Below are 19812 nucleotides of genomic sequence, written 5' to 3'. Positions count from 1 at the left end.
CACTCCGGGAAAGTTGGCAACATTGGGTGGGGAGGGAGGGCGAGCTGTTGTTGTGTTTTGCTGGAGGGGAAGTGAGAGAACGGAGCCACTCGCTCCTAACCTTGGTCCGTCCTTCCCGGGGGCATGCACAGGCGGCCCAGTCCCCGGCTGGCCGGAGAGCCTATCCATCCTCGCCTCACTCGGCGGCCGGTGGGATGGGGCGGAGGAGTGGAAAAGGACCGACCCTCCCCCACCCTCGCGCCTTCTCTCCCTCTCTCCCCCCCTCGACTGGTCCTCTCTCATCGTATCACAGATCTCTCTCAGTAGAGTCGCTGTCGTCCCTCGCACGTGCACGCTCAGTCCAACCTGCTGCCGTCGCCACTGTTGTTTGTTGATGTGCGCGAGAAGTACCCGGCGTTGATTGGATTGTTGCATCGGGTTGTTTAATAATCCGCTTCGATCCCTCGTTGTTGCATCTTCCGGGTTGTGCTCTTGTGAAAAGGACTACTGGACTGCCTCTCCGTGCTTTTTGCCAGATCTTTTCCAAGCGTCCGGGAGGAACTCCTTCGTCCGTGCCTTCCTCGAACGGATTTATTCGTTCCCACCCGGTAGGCCATCAGAGATTCTTTCGCCCGTATTAAATATCGCATCGCCCCGAAAACTGCGCGTCGCCCTCGACTCGCGACGAAGATCGAAGGACACGGGAAGAGCGAGCGAGAGCGTCGGAGGCTCAGCGAGCCGAGATTACCCTACTCTCCCTCCGACGAGAGAGGGACGAGAGGAGACGGTTTGTCACCACAAATCCGCGGTGCGGGGGCGTGAAGGAGGAGGAGGAGCATCAGCCTCCCACCCCCCCACGCCACCCGAAGAGCGGCAGCAGTCGTGACTCGAAGCAGGAAGCGAGTCGGCACCCCGAGGGGGCGAGAGATTGATACAGCGCGGTGGTGTCGACCGGAGGGCCCAAGAAAAGAAGTGTTCCCCTTCGTGTGTGCCCTCGTGTCGTGTGCCTGTGCTCAATTGTATCCCGATCAGGACCCCCCCAAACAGTTCAATCCGGCTGGTGTGTGTCTGTGTGTGCGCATGCTTTCGTTGAGCCGCGAGCGATTTTCCGTCATCGGGTGAAATAAAACTGTATTTGCCTCGGCTGTTATGCTGGACTACTCTGCTCACCCTCACATTGCGTAACTGAAGAATCTCCTTGCCGCATTTTGCTTTCATAAAACTGCTCATGCCAGTTGGTCGTCCCAGCGTAAACGTTTGTGTGCTAGGCGGTTTGTGACGGAGGGAGAGAGGGTTGAAGGAAGACAAAATTTCCATGTTTCTCACGTAGTTCCAGCTCCCCTGCTTCACCCTCCATCCTCTTTTCCTTCACAACGAAGAGGATAAGCGAGGAAGGAGTGGACGAGGTTCCCTCCGCACACTGTTACCGTCCCTAAGAGGTTGCCCTTTCAAGGGGGGATAATCGTGGACCTAAGAAGAACCCACAGAAGGGTCGGCCCCTCCCTCCAACTGCATGAAACGTTGAAAACAAATAAGACTAAGCGGCAATCATTCTTTTTATCTACGTTCCCGCAAAAGATTCTCTGCTATCGGCATTCGGCCTCTTCCCCCCACCCACCCACTTCACTTGCTTTGTAGGGTCTTAAAAAGTTTTTTTTTACGTTTCCTTATCTACCTGAAGAGATAGCCACTCGAGGCTCCCTCATTTTGTTCACGTCTATTTTTTCTCACTCCGTTCCTTTGGTGTTATTCCCTTTGTGATTGAGTGATCGGAACGCCGTTGTCCTGGTTCGGTGGATGTCCTTCTCGGGGATTTCGGAGGTCAAACCTTGAGGGCAGCGCGCAGAGGCGAACGGAAGGAGCAAGGACCATAAACTGGTAAGCCACAGCCGTTGAATGAACGAAATGCCCGTCGCCCCACTGCCGCATACCTGGCCACCAAATGCGTGTCCGGCCAACTTTTCGGCCTCGCCTCTTGCAGCCGAACAGTTGGTGGTTGCTCTTATTGCAGCACTTTTGGCCTAGGGAGGCTGTCAGTAAATTCGGTGACGCACCTCGAGAGAAACTTATAAACATCACAATGCTCATTTGATTACCATGCATGTGCCCAATGTAGTTTTTACGACGGTTTAATTGCATTCAATTCGGATGTAATCCGCGTTCATTTTTCATAGAATGCATATACTTATTCGGGGGCTTCAAGTTCTCCATTGCTTTGTTCCTTTCCCCGCATTTTGATGTGTTTAACCTGATTGATACTTATTCACACTTGTCAGTACGTCAAGAAACATTCTGAGCATAAAGCATTCCAGCGTGGAATAGCCATGAGCGATTCCCCGAGTAAAAACTATGTTGTATCGTGATGCTCTGCGGATTGATGCTTACGAGCAAATGTGTAGTATAGTCCGATCGCCCTGCCACACACGCATGGATGAAGTCGATGTATTTCTTATTTCCATTTAAACTTTTACGCTGCCATGTGTTACTTAAGTGGTTCTCCTGGAATTAGTCAAACGAATGGCAAATGATTATGCATGCCGTATTAAATATTCATAAATATATCTCGTGGGACAAAATGGAAAAACATGAACTTATTATTTTTGTTTTAATGCATCATGTTGCTCGCGCTTTTAATTGAACTGGGATGCGTTAAATGTAGGCCTAACACCCCGCTGAATTCCATTAATATCAATCCATTTTCACCCAATATTAATATTTACTCATGGTCAGGTTGTTAATGCTATGATTAATGTTGGTGTACTTGCAAGTAGGGGTTTTCCCTATAAGCGAAATTTAGAAAGGGAGCCTCTTTCACCTTTATGCTTTCCCTGTGTCTTCTTCTCGACTTATTTACGGGCCAATCTTTGGTTTCTTTTATCATACTATTTGGAATCCATTGACTTAACTGCTAATGTCCGCGTATAGTATCGAGTGCTGTGCTTACTAACGAGACATTGATTGTGTGTGAAAAGAGACTGAGGGCCACAGCAGGTCCCTGTAGATCAAGTATGTAACGCAATATAGGCTGGCAATGGTTAAGGTATTTCAAGTAGCATTTATGAATGAAATAGAAAACGAACTTAGATAGTTATGCCGGAACTGCAAAGGATTCTTGAAGGAAACATAAGTTCAAAGCGAAGGAATTTAGTTTACCAATTTTCTTATTGACTGTAGGGAACTCCACGAGTATAACTCGAAAGGATCAATTTAAATTTCGGACTATGGTATCCACTTTGTGTTTTTTTTTGTATGAGACATTCTTTCTGAAGTGGCAATATGCAATTTTCTCTCAGGGGCAGAGCTCGAAACCGAATTCACGCGAACGAACGAACTCTCTCCCCCATTGTCGCAGTTTTAATTTCCTGACATAACAAACCTTTCCGCTTGCAGTTTTAAACGTTTTATTCTCTTTCAACCTCATTCACTTCGCATTTTTCCCAGTCGCCAGAAGCAATCGGAATTGAGCAATGGAAAGGAACAATCAATTTTAAAGAAACCCATTGTATTTCAGAGCGCTCCTTTTAAGGAATCGAAATGTTACCGCAGTGTGGATTGCTGGAACGCCATTACCGATCCGACTTCGAGTTAACCCGAAACGTCTACAGTTCTATACACGCAAACGCAGGTGAAGCGGCGCTGATCGATAAAACTCCGACCACGCGATCACCAAAAGGCGCACGAATGAATAAACATGAATTCACAGTGCAACAAAACAACGCAAGGCCTTCTGCTCTCCGTTGCAGACGGGATGGAATCACTTAGAATGCGCGTCGGGTGTTTTTAGGACCCTTCTCACGAGGACTTAATCTCGGAATCAAGTGGGAAGCAAAGAAGAAATCCTAACCCTTCGGGAGGAAATGTCTTTAAACGAACAGTAATCGTCCCTTGTTAATAATTATTGGAAAGCTTGGTTTGTTGAGGGGGACAGGAAACACTGACAAACTTGGAGATGTATACGTATAAAACATTCGAGTTTGATACCAACATAGAGGTAATGAATTTCTAGCCTTGTTGCTCTGGTAGAAGAGACTACGGTGAGAAGTTGGGTGATATTGACTATCGCGAATCGATCGATGAAAGGATTATTTGTTCTCTCGTGCACAATACGAGACCGCAACAGTGGGAAACATAGCGATGTCGCCTATTTGAAATTGTGGTTATCCATTAATCCTCTAATGTTTGATGACCGAAGACCCCGCGCCAAAGGTCCCCTTCGCCGCATGCTGTGTAAGACATGCGTGCGTAGTAGATACATGATCTACCCTGATCTATCGCCACGAAGACCAAGCCGGTGAGGAGGTTTCGATAGCATAAAGACTGCACCAGTCGTTGGTGCACTGGTGTCATCGGTCACTCACCCACTGCTCGCATCCCACTTATTTCCCCCCTCCTCCTCATTATCATCTGCCCTTACGACGTGGGGTTCGCGCACAGGGATTTCCCTTGTCCGAAATGATTTCCTTCCAGTCCCTCGCGCGAGTTACTTAACATCTGCTGTTCGTGGGGGCCATTAACCAGCAGCAGCGGGCGCAATGCCTTCTCCTCTCCCCCCTTCACTCTACGGCTTGAACGCTAAATCGAAGAAGGGCCGAGTCGGCTGACCCCCCAACCAACCCACCCGCCTCTTTCCTCGCCCCCACCCCCTTTACCTCCCCCAGCCCCTTCCATGAAGGCATCATCAACCACTTTAGCGACAATTATTTAATTCATCCACCATTTCGATTTTCGATCGCCTCCTCGTGACTTTTCAATCCGTTGTCACCCTAATGGTTCGGCCAATAACAAACAACACCGGAGGTTATGTGTGTTTTGCTTCCGCTAATGTCCTCACTCGTTCATTTTTTTTAAGAAAAGAAAACATTTGCCGAAAGTGTTAAGTCCTGAAATGAGGCAAGGGTCGTTCTCCTTCCTGTGTCACGAACGTCGTTCTTGATTGTATTTATTTTCCTTTCGTCTCCGCGGAGTTTGATGAGTGCGCTGTCGATTGACAACACCTTTCCTTTCACCTCTTCCTTTCGTTCCTCAATTTCGGCCATTGGCGACGTCAGAATGGTGTTGGTTGGCGGCTCCTTCTCTTCAAGTGGCTGCCGCGAAGACTTGTTTGCCTGCCGAACACATTAATGGGATGTTGTCTCTTGAGTGATCTCAAATGCACCGTAAAAGTGAGTGCTCGTCTTATCTCAGTGTTGGAAAATCTTTAATTTTATATGGTAGACCATGGGGTTTACAGGAATTTGTCCCCAAATTATGCAACATTTAACGATTTGTCGGCCTCAGTACACTAGTAGTAATTGGATATCTATGTGCTACGAGGCAATATCACCTCAGCAGTGAACATCTTCTTAGGAGACACGTTGGCGTCTTTCCAGTATTCTGCCGAACCAACCATCTTGCCTTCCCCATGATTTTTTTCCTTTCCACGTTTAGTCGGAATTTTCCTGTTCATCGAGAACGGAACCATGCTAAAGAACAAAAACACTCAATTCTGTATACTAGAGTAAAGGCGTATTTAGTCAATAAGATTACATAGTTCCTTTATTCCCAAGGCTCTGACATAGTCCTAACTGGTATGAGTGTTCGTTATTACGTAAGTGTTACCTTTAAGACAACCTTTCCAGGCATTCCCGTAATCATATACTGTGGCCACAATATTCCCTTCTTTGTCATCTTCTCCCTACAGTTCCCATGAATCTTTTTTTCTTGAAACATAACGCATAAATAAGTAATGTTGGTGAAGACGTGGTGCGTTTTGGTGACTCGATAACCAGACCCGTCATTATTTCCCCAGAAAGTCGCCACTGGTCAAAATGCTGCCTATTAATCGCCGTAGCATACCTCTACAAGACAAACCTCCGCGTCACAAACACTACTAGTGTTGCCGCGGGTTATGCTAATCCAGAAGTCCCCAAAACTTCCGATCGGCATCCGGCCACAAGTACAACGGAAATTCCTTGCGCATAAAACAATATGGCGCGGAATTTCTGCTTTCAAAATGTCATTTGGTGGAGCAGCTGCGATATTTTTCATTTAAAACAGCTATGAACACGTATACAAGTCAAAACATTGTATGTACTACCAACAATAACAACACTGTCGTGCGTTTATTTAAGTAAGTAATTTGTAGCATAGGAAGCAGAAAACCTAATCATGAATGTTTTCGAATCATTCTACATGTTTTTAATTTATTGGAAATATTCATGAAATATCTCACTGGCCATCATGTTTGGTTTCTCAGGCGCCACTTTTTGAGCGACTCAAGGTTTAGTCTCCCCTGCTTTTTAGTGTGCACGACAGAGAGAATGTCGGTTATCTCCGAAATGTTTCTTTTTACGCCCAAGATCGTTTTTATTGCCTTCCCCTCCCACTTTAAGAGGCAGAGGAATTAAGCCAAACTGGTCACTTTTTGTAACTCGAATACTAGCCTCATTAAGGCGACGCTGGACGCTGAATTTATATTGGAATGGATGGGAGTTGAGTTCATATTTTTTTTGTCTGAGATGTGTGAGGGGAATTGGCAAGATGATTTCTCAAGAAATGAAAAACGATAGTTTTAAGTATAATCGTCAATTAAAATCCATGTGTCGAAGCACTTGATCAAGTCAGTGATGTCATATTCAGGGTCGTCGATCGAGAACTAACAAGCAGGGCTCATTTTCTCAGATAAGCAATGTTCATTCTGTTACCCCTTATCCAGGTATCAGGATAAATGCTACCCTAAACTGATCGGGCATTGATTAATACTCCCAGTCTTCTGTCGAAGGCGATGAAGTTACTATAAAGAAGGTGAACCTGCATTTAAAAGACCCTCTTCATTCGGCATTCCTACCTGGCTAGAGTCCATGGAAACATACAGTCAGGGCGATTGATATTAATAGAGAACCATGGCACTTAGGAATGACACGTCTCACTAATCTCTATTTATTCTTCCTGTAAAAAAAACAATGATTAGTTTCCATTGTATTGACCTACCTCCGCATATTCCACGATGAACAATCAAGGGCGCTCTACGTTGGTAGATTGGCTTGTGTTGGTTTTCCGATCGCTGTAGAGTGTTATAGCAATGCACAGGCGTTCATTCCCGAGGCGGGGTCGGAACCTGCGACCTTCGCGTCGGCCGCCAAAGAGTACAGAGTTCGTTATCCATCGTCGGGCTCCGTCGGTATTGCTGAATAGGATCCCGTACGCCCGCCCTAGCGTCTTTTACTCGACACAAAATCCAGAATGTATCCACTAACGAGTTAGACTCAATTGTGTAACCGATGTTCAGCTCATTAGCGTCAGAAAAATTTATTTTTAGAATTATTTTTAATTTGAGCCGTGATTTGCAAAATGTATGTTTCACAGTTGCAGTTTTGTAAGAAATGTATTATAAATGAGTTTAAGCTATTACACGTAATATGGAAGCCAAAATGCATTATTGGTTGTGTTCGTAAGTAGCCACGGGTGTTTTAGGGAGTAAAATGCTTTATTTTTTTGAAGTATTAGGAAATTATTCGAAAGTAGGGAAGGTATATTTTCTAGCCGCGCGGATCGCGTCTCCATTTTTTACCACTTCGGACGTAAGGAGGGCTCCACCTCACTTATCGCGTGAAAAACGTGACATCTCTTATTACTTGTGCGAATGGCTTTTATCGTTGGATTGGGGTGGAATTTCTAGACGCACGCACGCACGCTTTTTTCTCTTCACGTGGCCCTGCGTGCTTTGTGCTCGCACGTCGTGTCGGATTCCGTTCAACTCGTGATCTGTGGGACACTTGTGCGCCATCCACGGCACTTTACATCTATCCCTCCCTCATCATTTGCGGGTCTCAGAATTGAAACGTTATTACTCAAGGTACTCACTATGGCAAGTCACTCGCGCAGCTTTATCCAAAGTAACTAGACGGATAAGTTTCGATTGCGTATTCGTTTTGCGTTTAATGGGAATTACACGTAAGCGGCGGTTATGTTTCACGCACAGGCCAAGAATGAGGTGTCTGAATAGATAATTTTCTTTTTTTTTTCTTCTCGCAATCATGTAATTGAAATACCTACACCGTAAAGCATTATTCGCATCGCGTAACAGTTAATTAACTTTGCATGATTGCAAAAGTATGAAAGCAATCTTTTTAATGTTTTGCACTCGAAACAGCCGCGGCTATATACAATGTGTGTGTAATTTATATATATATATATATATATATATACTCATATGAGAGACTCAAATACACATATATGAGTATTTATTCGCCGTTTGGCGGGATTTCGTGTTTGAATGTATATATATATATATATATATATATATATATATATATATATATATATATATATATATACATATACTTATAATCAGTTTGCATCTCGCACAGTCGCCTGAGTTTCACATTGTATTACATTTTACTGCCTTGGCGTACGCACGCAACCTTTCACTAATAATACGCATAACGATGCTTTTCGGAATGGCCGAGTGGCGAATGAATGGCATGGTAGAAGTTTTGGGTTTCCATCATTTCATTTACTGCTCCGCCTAATAACTTTCATCCGACGTGAGGGCATCAGGTAGGTGGTGCGTAGTTGCAGCAGAGGTTCTGCCCCGCTAAATTTCGTGTGGGAAGTCGTACACCTGTTTCTTTGCGAAACCTTGTTGGCATGTCCTCGGGTAAGTATGTTATGTCTTGGGAGGTGGGGTGGATGGAGGTGTAATATGTGGGCGTGAGATCCCGAGGCTCCCAAGAAAAGAGGATGAGTGCGGATGGGCGGCTTTTTAGGCGCGCGTTGGAGGGAGGCGGACAAAGGAAGGGAGAAAGCGAACAAGTGATGGCCTGAGCAGAAGGAGATGAATGCGAAGGAGGCGGAGATAAGAAGGGAAGGGGTGTCGGGATGTGGGATGCGTCAAGGCTGCGTTTTGATTTGGTGCGGCAGACAAACCTATAGAAAGTAAAAGATTATTCCCCTTGTGTCAAATAAACATTTGAACCAATATGATCGTCATTTTTCCCCTCTATTAACCCAGATGAATAGCCAAGATCCTAATTTAAATCGTTTTCAAATACTTGTGACTTAAGGGTGCGACGCTTAAACCCGGACAAGCACGCGTTTCCTCGAATGAGATTTCACCTCGCCGAGTCAGCGAAACCTTCCCCAGACTTCTCCGAAGCATTATACGTAGCCGCAATATCGTAAACATTTGATCTGGGGTACCAGAAGAATGGAACTATTATTCGAAATATAACGCCTAGCGCGAAAACTCTCAATAATAGCGGCTCCTCGGTCTTACTTCGCACTACGTAACATTTCGGCCATTTTGGGGGTTATGACTGTCTACTAGATGCCTCTAGCTTTCAAGAAGGTCAATCGTGACTTCCAGTGGAACTGCGATAGGCGGGAAATTCCAATTGATATTTGTCCGGAACTAAGCGCTGCACCATGTATAAGGAGTGTGCTTTTTGAAGAAGAAGTCCCTCATATCGTGAGGTCGTAATGTTTCCCCTGCCACACACCTTTTTGGTGTATTGCATAGTATTGACGTAGTAAGGAATGGTCTTTGACGGAGAGCAGACGGTTAGCCGCAAGTTTTAGTCCTGAGCGCGAAGTTGACTCCAAATGGGGCTGCGTAGTTAACTTTTACAGAGCCGTCATTGAAAATAACCGCACGCATTGCAATGGTCATCCGACGTCCACGTGCCCAGTGGGACAGGAAGTTTCCCGATGCCGAGGCTTGTACATAATGTACAGAAGTATCGGTTTGCTTCGACGTTGATCTGGGCAAACCAGCGAGTATACCGAATAGGAGTCTGCGGCCGTGACTGGCCGAGAGTTGGAGAGAGACAGACGCAGGAATTTCGGACGGCACAAAAGGGGTGGCGGGAAGCATAAATTAAGAGGAGTTTGAAGGGGGCCATTGTCTCTTAAAGACGAAAGTTGTTTTCATCTCGCCGGAGGCCCTTTGAGGAGTTGCATTAATTCTCGGAGACCTCCAGAGGCGGGCAGCATCAGCTTCTAAATGTGATTAAAGATGCCATTGTCGAGGGCGGGAAGCAGCGCTGGCAGCAGCCGGGGAGGAAGTGGCCGAGGCGGGTGCGAGCGGATCGGGATGCTGCGGAGAACGACATGCCCGTGTCGACGGCGAGGAAGGAGTCAGTCCGTTTGTGAGCTGGTTGGCTCTGCCTCCTCCGCCCGTCCGAGGAGGGAGGGAGGGCCGCTGCGTTGCCACGGAGACGGCCGGGAGGAGGGGCGGGAGTAGGGTTGCTATCTCTCCCTATCCCTTCCCCCATAGCATCCCCCCTCCGCTGCCGCACTCGCTTCGCCCTTCGCTCGTGTGTTTTGCGGTCTGGCGCGAGAGAGTTGGGAAGGAGGGTCTGGTGCGGGGCGGGGGGGATGGGGGAAGACTAGCACCTGGTACCCTCCTGCGTGATTTGAGGGTCCCTGGTGCATGCTCAGGGGCAAATACCTCGACGTTTGGGCACTCGGGGCCGTGACACACGTACGACCCTCCCTCCCGCACGTGTCCCTGCGGAGGCAGGGTGGCAAACGCGGACTTCCCTCCCTCCCTTGGCCCGCGGATGCAGTACTCACGCATGCATGCACTGCGTGTGTATGTATATCTGGCCATACATCGCATATGCTCGGGAAAACCCTCTTGAGCGGAAATAACTGTTGTAGTAATGGCACGGGATGCAGAACGAGGAGTAGAAAGGACACCCACGTGCGTGCATGAAGAAGAGGCGAACGGAATTGAGGAGTTATTTGTGGTCCTGCACTTCCCGCCCATCCACTCGCCCCCATTGCTTAAAGCCCCCTTAACTGAAATCAAATCCTTCCTTGTCGCAAGGTGATAGCATGGTGGCCGGCGACGAAAAGGTAGACACTTTATCTAAGAAATAAATGCTTCCCACTCCTTGAAGTTTTCTAAATGCGTGTGAATGAATGTATGTATAACTTGAGTGAAAGTCTCACGGATGTGAATAATAATGTACAACAAGATAATAGTAGCGAACAAAAACACAAAACACACACAAAATAAATTCACGCGTATTCCAAATTTCGAGGGAGAGGAGGAACTATTTTTATATGTACGAGTACACAGTCATATATGAAATTTTGATAAATTGAAAATCATTAAAGGCATATACATGCATATCATGTGTATACATATGTATATGGATATTATGTATACTATGTGTGGGTATGTATATTTATATAATCTTAGAAAAAGAACGCTCTTCACCGACGACACAAGTTAAAAACTTTGTTTAAATTATTTATACACAAAGAAAGGACACTAAAATATCTTGTTTGGACGGCACGACCGTCATCTTCACCAGCTAATTCCGATGCTGAAGGTGACGGCCGTGCCGTCGAAACGTCGCAACTAAATATGTCAACGTCTTTCTCTGTGTTTCTGTGTATACATGTTTTAATCAAAGTTGTAATAAATTTATATAGACGCACATATATGTGTGTGTGCATTTATACACACTCACTCGTACACCCTCATAGATACAAACAAACACCCATCGCGTGCGACGAACAAGCCTGTTGGTCGCGCCCGTTTAACTCGTCAAGCAGTCTGGTACCTCCGGGAATTTTATTTTTTAAAGCAGTGAGTGAGTGTTTCATGTACGCATGTGTGTACCGACACACGTTGAGCGTAAGATATGGGTGCCGGTGTGAAACTGGTATAAACACCTCTGCCGCAATAAATTTTCCCAGTACTTCGCCCCGGACATATGCCTGCCTTTTTTTTGTCTACCACAAAAAAATCATGTCCGCAAAATCGTTCATTTTGCTGACCACATGTTAGCTACGGAGGCGACTCGTCGAACCAATTGCGATTCTATCTATAGCAGATTCGCACGTGCGCCCTTCCCTCTTGGGGCCCACGCAGGGCCGCGGATTTCGCCAGCCTGGTTTCGCACAACAAACAGGTGCACTACTGCCCACGCCGAGTTTTTAAAAGCCCGCGTTCGAAAATCCCCTCCGACCTCATTGCTTCTAACATTTTGTTCTAACATGAGACGTGGTGAAGTGTCTGACTGTCTTCCTTTTAATATCACTCGTCTGTTTCGGAATGCCTCTGGTAATTTACGAAGAGCCATATTAAAGGTCGTTATTCGAACCATGCAATTAAGTTTTATTTTCAGTATCGTTTTAAGGAATTATGGTTTAAGTGTTTTTGGTGATCTGTGCTATCTTTTGACCTACGCCAACTGGTCTTCCGTTCGCTTTCTGTTAACGGCCCCATTAGGTAATCATCAAAATTAAACTCTCGCTTCTCCCTGTTTGGATGTGTGTTTATATTATAATTTAAACGAAGAAGCGAGACATCGCTTGACAACAAAAACACAGAAGCACGTACAAATGAAACGTATTTCAAATTTTCGGTGGCCAAACCAATCATTCCATTTCTCGCTCCTTGGTTGATTATAATTTATGTATATATTGAATTATATATCTATACATGTTAATAAATAAATATTGAATTATATATATAACATTGACGCGGCACAATATAACACGAAAGTAAAATAGATAACACGTAAAAGGGCACTGAATTCAGGAGTGAAAAGCTTTCGGCCTTCTTCGGGTCAGAGTGTCTGAAGCGGTTATTTTGCAGTTGTCCCGTTCGGCGGGGCGTTTCACTCAAGGGCGGGGCGCAGTCGTCGTTTTCATTAATTTGAATATCACGCGTTGTTCCTTCCGGATGTTGAACACGGGTACGTGATACTGTCCGCGGCATAATTTTTGCCTCACTCATCGCATGTGTTGGTGTTGGACAAAGCTCACGGAGAGTACTGCGCTCATTAATTGCGTAAACAACCCGGGAGACCTTCGTTTCTACAACACCGAATTTCTCATCTAATCCCATTCGCTTCGACATTCCCCTCATAAATTGCCTATTCTTATTTCTTAAATATAATACGCGCGTTGTATTCCTCTGTAGGCGTTCTAGTAAAATTGGTATCAAAGATGAACATTCTACCTATTTGAGGTGTTTCTTGGGTTCACCCATAAAATTATCTCACTATTTCGTGAATTTCGGAACCATTTGCGCGCATCGTGAATGCACAGTTTTCCATAAGCAGACGTATAAATGTATCCGGATTCCCATTTAATTCCTTCGTTTATGTGTTCCACCCCCACCGTTGATGAGTTTTCCCTCAGGGACTCCAGCATCCTCTCCTCCCTAGTTGTCCTTCCGCCATTCGGTCTCTCCCGATGTCCTCCTACGAGGATATCCCCCGGCGGAATTCCCCCGCCTCCCTCTTGTCCACGCGACACTCCTCCCTTGTGCTCTTTCCTTGTTTTGCCTCTTTTATTCTTCTCCAAATCGGTCTGCCACAATCACCCAATCAAGAGTTTGAGTTGACCTAGTGTTGGAATCATAAAAGAGGACTCCATTTGCTTGGGACACATTCACACAGTGAATCGAACCAATTATTTATTTCGAGAAAGCCTGTCAAACATTCATTCGCCCCCCCTTCCTCATAAGTGCTGACCACCCCGTTTCCCGTACATCCAAAAAATTTAAAAAAAAGTCTTTCCAGGCAAAGTTTAAGCATTCAGATAAAATCACAGTCTTCAATTTTTTTAAAATTATTATTTATTATTACATTATACTTTTAGTATAACGGTATTACGTTAAAAATTTTCAAAAAAAAGTATTTGCACCTTTACGTAGAGAAATGCGAAAGGCTATCGCAAAAGACTTTTAAAGAGGTCTCCATGGTATCTCGTGGCGAAAAAGAAAACAAAAGAAGCACGAGAGCGAGAGAGATATATTCCCCCTGAGCGACGGAGAACGTGTGCGTTTTGTCCCGCTCGAAACACGCACGCATTTCACGACACGGCCGGAAACAATGAGGCACATTAGCGATTCAGAATGGGAAAGTGTCTAGTAAGTAGCTGTAATTTTTGCCGCTGTGAATACTCGCGGCTCGTTACGACAAGTGTTGCGCGTGGCGGAGTTCGTGTGTGTTTGTGTGAGAGAGAGAGTCGCTTTGGGGGGATGGCGAGTTGCTCGCTCCCCTATAGTAATCTCTCCCCAATTCCTCTTTCTTTCACTCACGCCGACTCCCCTTCCCCCTCCCCCGGGTGTGTTTTCCTTGGGGAGGATAGGGGGAGCAGGGAATCCCTCCCTACATTTCGATCCGTGCCCCCCTTTCCCCCCTGGTTTGCCCGAGGGTGCCGGAGAATAGGGTGCGCGCGTGTGTATGTTCTTGTTTACGACTCCCCCCCCCTCTCTCTCTGTCTCGCGCGGGGCAGAGCGGCTGGTGCCGGTGCCCTGGAAACATTGGGAGGCAACGGAGGAGGAATTTCGGGAGGTCAGTCCACTCGTGAGCGGAGGGGAAGGGGGTCGAGGGAAAGGGGGAAGGGTGGGGGGGAGAGAGAGATAATATTGAAATCGGCCAATGTAGCATTTCGGGAGCCGTAGTGTGGCGGCCAATGGGGTGGGGGGGCTAAGGGGTGACGTCCCCTCCCCCTCCTCGGCCCCGCTACTCCAAGCTCTCTATAGATCTTGTATTATTTACAAATCCCCGTGGTCTACACTTGCTTGAACTTCCGACGGAAATAAATACGTCCCGCCACTTTCATTATGTCTACTTTTCAGGGAAAGCGTGGTTCGGCATTATTCATTTAACGTGTTCGTGTTAATTTTCAAAGGGTTTCTAATTTTGTATTGCTAATGATTTGTGAAACGGGATTCATAAGGTGATTCTTAATTCATTTGCGTCTTTATCCGGAAAGATTCCACGAGCGCGCGTGGTAACTGTCACATCACCTTTGATTAGGGATCATTCGAGATTGGTAAAAAATATCAAGTGATACAGTGTTATTGGTCCTCTCCTGATTAGAGGTTTGAATTTGAATACTAAAACGCATCTTGGTGGACTACGTGCGAGCGGCGGACAGAAAATAGTTTAAAAGAACTATTGATAATAATAATAATTTAATAGTTCTACTATCAAAAGAACCTTTCAATGTTATTTTGACTTTGGTAGATTCTTGGTCGAATGATTTAGATTTTTTGTGAGGTAGGTTCGTACCTTGAAGACAAACCCCACCAACCGCCAACCATCTTTTAAGGGATAGCCTGGACTGGTGTGTGATCTGGGGGACAACCCCCCTTTCAGTCGTTGCTCAGGATCGCGAATGCACTTGGGATGGCTGGTCGCTGGGTGGGATTCATTCAGCTCAATTGTGCAATGGAAGGGAGGGAAAAAATGCGGGAGGAATTCAAACGGTGCGATTCATGAAGATGGACGAAACCTTAATGATTGGAGCGGGGAGGGAGTGAGTGAATCAACGACGGCGCTCAGTCACGCTCGAAGGGCGTTAACTCAATGAGCAAACGAACACGGGGTCGCCGTTGGAGTGCCACATTTCCCTTGACCGGGATGGTTGTCTCCCGGTGAATCTCCTCCACACGGGCGTGCGTGTGTCTGTGTGGTTATGTAACTTAGGCTCACAGTGCTCCCTTGCGAAATTTACAGCAGTGCTTACCATTGTTCTGTTAAGTCTTTGCTCTCAAATCGACAGAGATAATGGTTTTCTTACTTCTCGCTCGTTTTTCACTGCCAACAAGCAGTGGTTTCTCATTCTCTCGAATGTCCTCGAAAATTCGCGCGAAGGGAAATTACTCGGGGCGGTGGCAACGTGCAAGGTGGAAGAATCGGGTTTACGAGAAAGATAATTTTTTATTATATGCATATATATATATTTATTTATTTATTTATTTATTTATATGTAAGACGTATCTTTAGAAAATATTAGCAAAAACTTTGATATGGAGCGCAGCGATTCGTGGTTCCGAAATTGGTTTTAAAGGAAGGGTATGGATCGGTAGGATATTGTGATGCGGATACGAAGAACGAGGGAGAGAGATAGTTAAGGAAAGAAAGGACGTTTTCGGAGTAAGTTCGAAGGGGCGGAGGGAGATGTCGAGTGGCATCTTGGAAGAATCGTCGGAAGGCAGAGAAGTCGGACGGCACTGAAGGAAAAGAATACTACGTAGTACAGCACCTACGTCGACACAATACCCCCCGCAAGGGCTTATGGCGGTGTGAGTTAGGCCACCTATGAGCATTAATCGGGGTTGGAGGAATAGATAGATGGATGAACGTCTTTATGTACGTTTTGAGGAGTTGTTCTTGAAAGTAGTGTATAAGCGAATAGAGTTTATGCTATGCGGGAGTGCTTTAGGTTTTGGGGAATTCTTGCAATGATTTCAAGGGATTATTCAATTATCCTCACAAACGTTTAATCGGGAAACTTTGAAATAATGATTATATGGTATCATGGTACGTTTCGGCGGGTAGAACTCTTTGAGGTGTGATATAAATAAGGAGAGCGAGTAAGTACTGAGCGCAAGGGAAATGGCGCGGCTCAAGGGAATTCTTTGTTAGGTGGGCGGGTCGCCCCTCTTTTCTTCGCCCCCCTCATCCCCCCTTCGCCCCCCCCGCAGACCCTTGAGAGGCCGTCTCCGAGCAACAGGGCATCGCGTCGACTTCCTTCGTCTCCGTTTGTTGTGACCCCCCCCCCCCGCGTCACCTCCGACCCTTGGTCGACACTCCCACCCTCCCATCACCAAAACCTTGACTTTGTGCCCCCCCAAACCCCCACCCCCCGGTACGTCTACTCCCTCTCACGCACCCTTAAAGCCAAGTGCGGAGAAGGGTGGGGTCCCCTCTGTCTCGCTCGCACTCGCTCCCACCCTCCCCCCGGGCGATCAATACAACACACCGAACCCTCCCCCCTCTCTCTACAAGGCGCGCTCTCCTGCTTCTTCTTTTAGGGGTTGGAAGGAGGAGCCCCCTCCCCCCCCATCTTTCCCCACCCACATTAATTGCTTCCCTTTCGCCCCTCTTTGTATACCGCTTCGGATTAACTTCCATTAAATCGCCAAGAGGAGAACACTGCTGCCTTTGAACATTTTGTGGGGAAACGGTCGTTACTGGGAATGCCGTGGTACGCTTTCAATTCGGGAATGGTCGAGTGCAATGAAAGTTCCAGCGGGTCTCCTTGTTGATTCTTGGAAATTCAGATACATAGTTTACATAAAAGGTATGGGGAAGTTTGGGAAAAATAGGTTTATTTCAGACATTGACACCTATAATACCTCAAAATTCTGGGAATTTTGGGAAATATGGGAATAGAGGCGGCAGAAATGGATTATTAAAGAGGGAACACCTTATTCGTGATACGAGACTCGATTATTATTATTATTAGAAGTAGTCTACCGGGTTAAGTTATTTCAGATATTGATATTGCTGCAATGCCTCGAAGTTCTTCAAAGTACATCCCTTTAGCGTCTACACACTTTTGCCAACGGTTTTTCTACGAATCGGACTCCCTGGTTGGCGGATTCCGGAACGTCCTTAAAGGTACGAGTGTAAAGCTTTATTGACGGCACTTGAGGTCCCTTGGTTCTTTGAGGGAGGATTTCACTCTTGGGAATAAAAAATAGTCTGCTGGGGCCAAGTCGGAACTGTAATGGGGTTGGGAAATCGTCGCGATGAATTCGCTGGAGGTCTTCGCAAGCAGACATTCGACTCTGCTCTTTGTCGTCCGTCAAGACCTTCGGGACTAGTTTAACGCAGATCTTTCGCATCGCCAAATTTTCAGTAATAATGGTGTGCAATGTCATCTCATCAATGCCAATACGATCTGCACTCATTCGCACTCTTACCCGCAGTCTGAATTTAGCATTTTACGCTCACACGTCAGGAAAAAAATTGTCACCGATACTTTTTACTCAAATATTGTCTGTAGTAATCCATTTATATTAAAGACAGTTTAGTTCAGCGGTTTTCCAATTATAAAAGATCCATGTATTTCGATCGATTCAAACGTACAAATTAAATGCAGACTTATCATTGGGGTATTTTTATATTGCTGTGCTTCTCTGAGTATTACATGAAGCCGCACAAAAACAATGGAAACTCAAAACCTTTTCGCTGTTGCTCATATTTCCAGTATCTTTCTACCGACTGTATTTTGAAGAAATGGCTTTTTTTGTTTCTTGCGGCATTTATCACTCTAGTGAACCTTGTCAACATGCATAAATAGTGAATAAGATATGTCAAATTAATTATCATAAGAATACTATATATGGTTAGGGAAATATTATTAGAGAGACTTTCATATTTTAAATTCACCAAAAGATCCGATTCGTTTATTAATTCCAACGTTTTCCATTTAAAATGTAACGCAATCAACGTATTATAATTCTGAAATACTTCTATTTTCATCTTCTGTAAAAGAGAGTACTATTTTTGTTTTTTAAACTATTAGGAGATGGAAAATAAGCTCCTTATTAATTCTATGCACACTTTTACCGTAAGATTCATAGAGTACATTTTATTCGGAGTAGTGCCTATATGTAGCAGTAAGAATTATCTTTGTATCAGGTCTCAGGTAAAACACTCGTTTTGGCAAATGTTTCCGCTAGTTTTTTCGACTGTATGTATACCTCCCGGGATTTATTATTTTGTAGTGGATTGCGTTAGTACTTCCTTCACCCCTTGCAATTGAATTCAATCTTAAAGTTCTCTCCACTCAATTACAATGCGAAACGGTTGCATCCTTTAGGTTGAATTTAAAATATCTAGGATTCTCCGAGGGATTTCCCGTAGTCATTATGCACCTTAAAAAGTCATCGCTTTAAAATTTACTTCACCTGAAAGTGGATTCTTTTCGTTATTTAACGCAGTGACCATACGTTGCAGTTGCCATACGTTTTGTATTGAAATCCACTTCGAAGTACTCATCCCAGGTACGTATTCGATATAGCGGGGACAACCAATCCATCTCTCCTCTTCAGGGTGATTCGCGAAATCGCAAATACTAAGTTACCGCCGGCGTCACTTTGCATTACACGTTTTCCTGATTTCTTCTCGGTCGCCGCCTGTTACTCCTCTGTAGAGTGAGCGATTGAGTGTGCTCTCTTCATTCTGAAATCCCCAAGCGGGTCCCATCGGCCGTGAACCCGCGTGCCCCGCCTCTCCGGTCGACCCTAAACACTTATCAGGAAATTCAGCGCGTAATTACCCTGTAAAAACTCGCAACAAGGAGTAAAAGGGCAGAGTTCTTTGATTTAGCATTTCCGGATTGCGATGTCCCGAGGGTCGTTTCTCGTTTGCCCTCTCTCACTCTCCCTAATCGTTGAATTACATATCGCCTAATGTTAAGTATTTCTATCAACCCAAACCGACTTCGAATGCGCTTAACTGCTGCTTGCTCTCTGTCACAATTTGGCCCTGGATGTGCACGCAGCCAAAGGTGATTTCTGTCAAAATCAAGGCTTGCAACGGCTCATGCATCTGATCAACCCGGCCCGCCGTTAGGGCACCAACCCTCTTTAGTCTTTACATTTTGGATTTTGTGCTGGGAACGAAGGTTGTTCCGTCGCATCTCGTACTAAAAACCTGATATTAATATATTTTATGTATATTCGGGCTTAACTTTGTGGAAATCCATTATCACTGAAGTAAAAAAAACCAAAAGAATGTATTTTTTCCACCAAATTTTTTGTTAGGTACTTGATATTATTTCTATTACCACGTCACTCGAATCATTTATTAAAACAATTACCTTTCCCCACCTAGGTCTGGACTCGCGGCCACATCAAAGCTTATTCTTCAGAGCATATGCTGTACAATTACGTTCACCTTAATGGTAATAACCCGTAATAAATATGCTTCATGCAAAACCAAGTATGTTTCAGTTTAGCCAGTTCTATTTTCAGAATTATCCTTTTCTTTTTTCCAAGTTCTATTATTATTGTTACGCCATCCCTGTTTAATCAGGAACCCTGAATTTTAATCACGTTTTTGAACCAAAATAATCAGTTTC

The 19812-nt window shown here is 45.3% G+C and overlaps 1 protein-coding gene across 1 annotated transcript in view; it reads left to right on the top strand.

The window, feature by feature from the left end:
- Window positions 1-328: 328 nt before the first annotated feature.
- The window catches only part of LOC139686660 (repulsive guidance molecule B-like), a 93006-nt gene continuing 73522 nt past the window's right edge, over window positions 329-19812 (top strand). The window contains exon 1 of the mRNA XM_071583704.1: window positions 329-1857. The gene's annotated coding sequence lies outside the window, so the exon portion shown is untranslated. The remainder of the gene's footprint in view (window positions 1858-19812) is intronic.

Source organism: Hetaerina americana, unplaced genomic scaffold (genome assembly GCF_022747635.1).
Source record: "Hetaerina americana unplaced genomic scaffold, ioHetAmer1.1.p SCAF_145, whole genome shotgun sequence".
Classification (NCBI taxonomy): Eukaryota; Metazoa; Arthropoda; class Insecta; order Odonata; family Calopterygidae; genus Hetaerina; species Hetaerina americana.
This window is presented reverse-complemented; position numbering and strand designations above follow the sequence as displayed.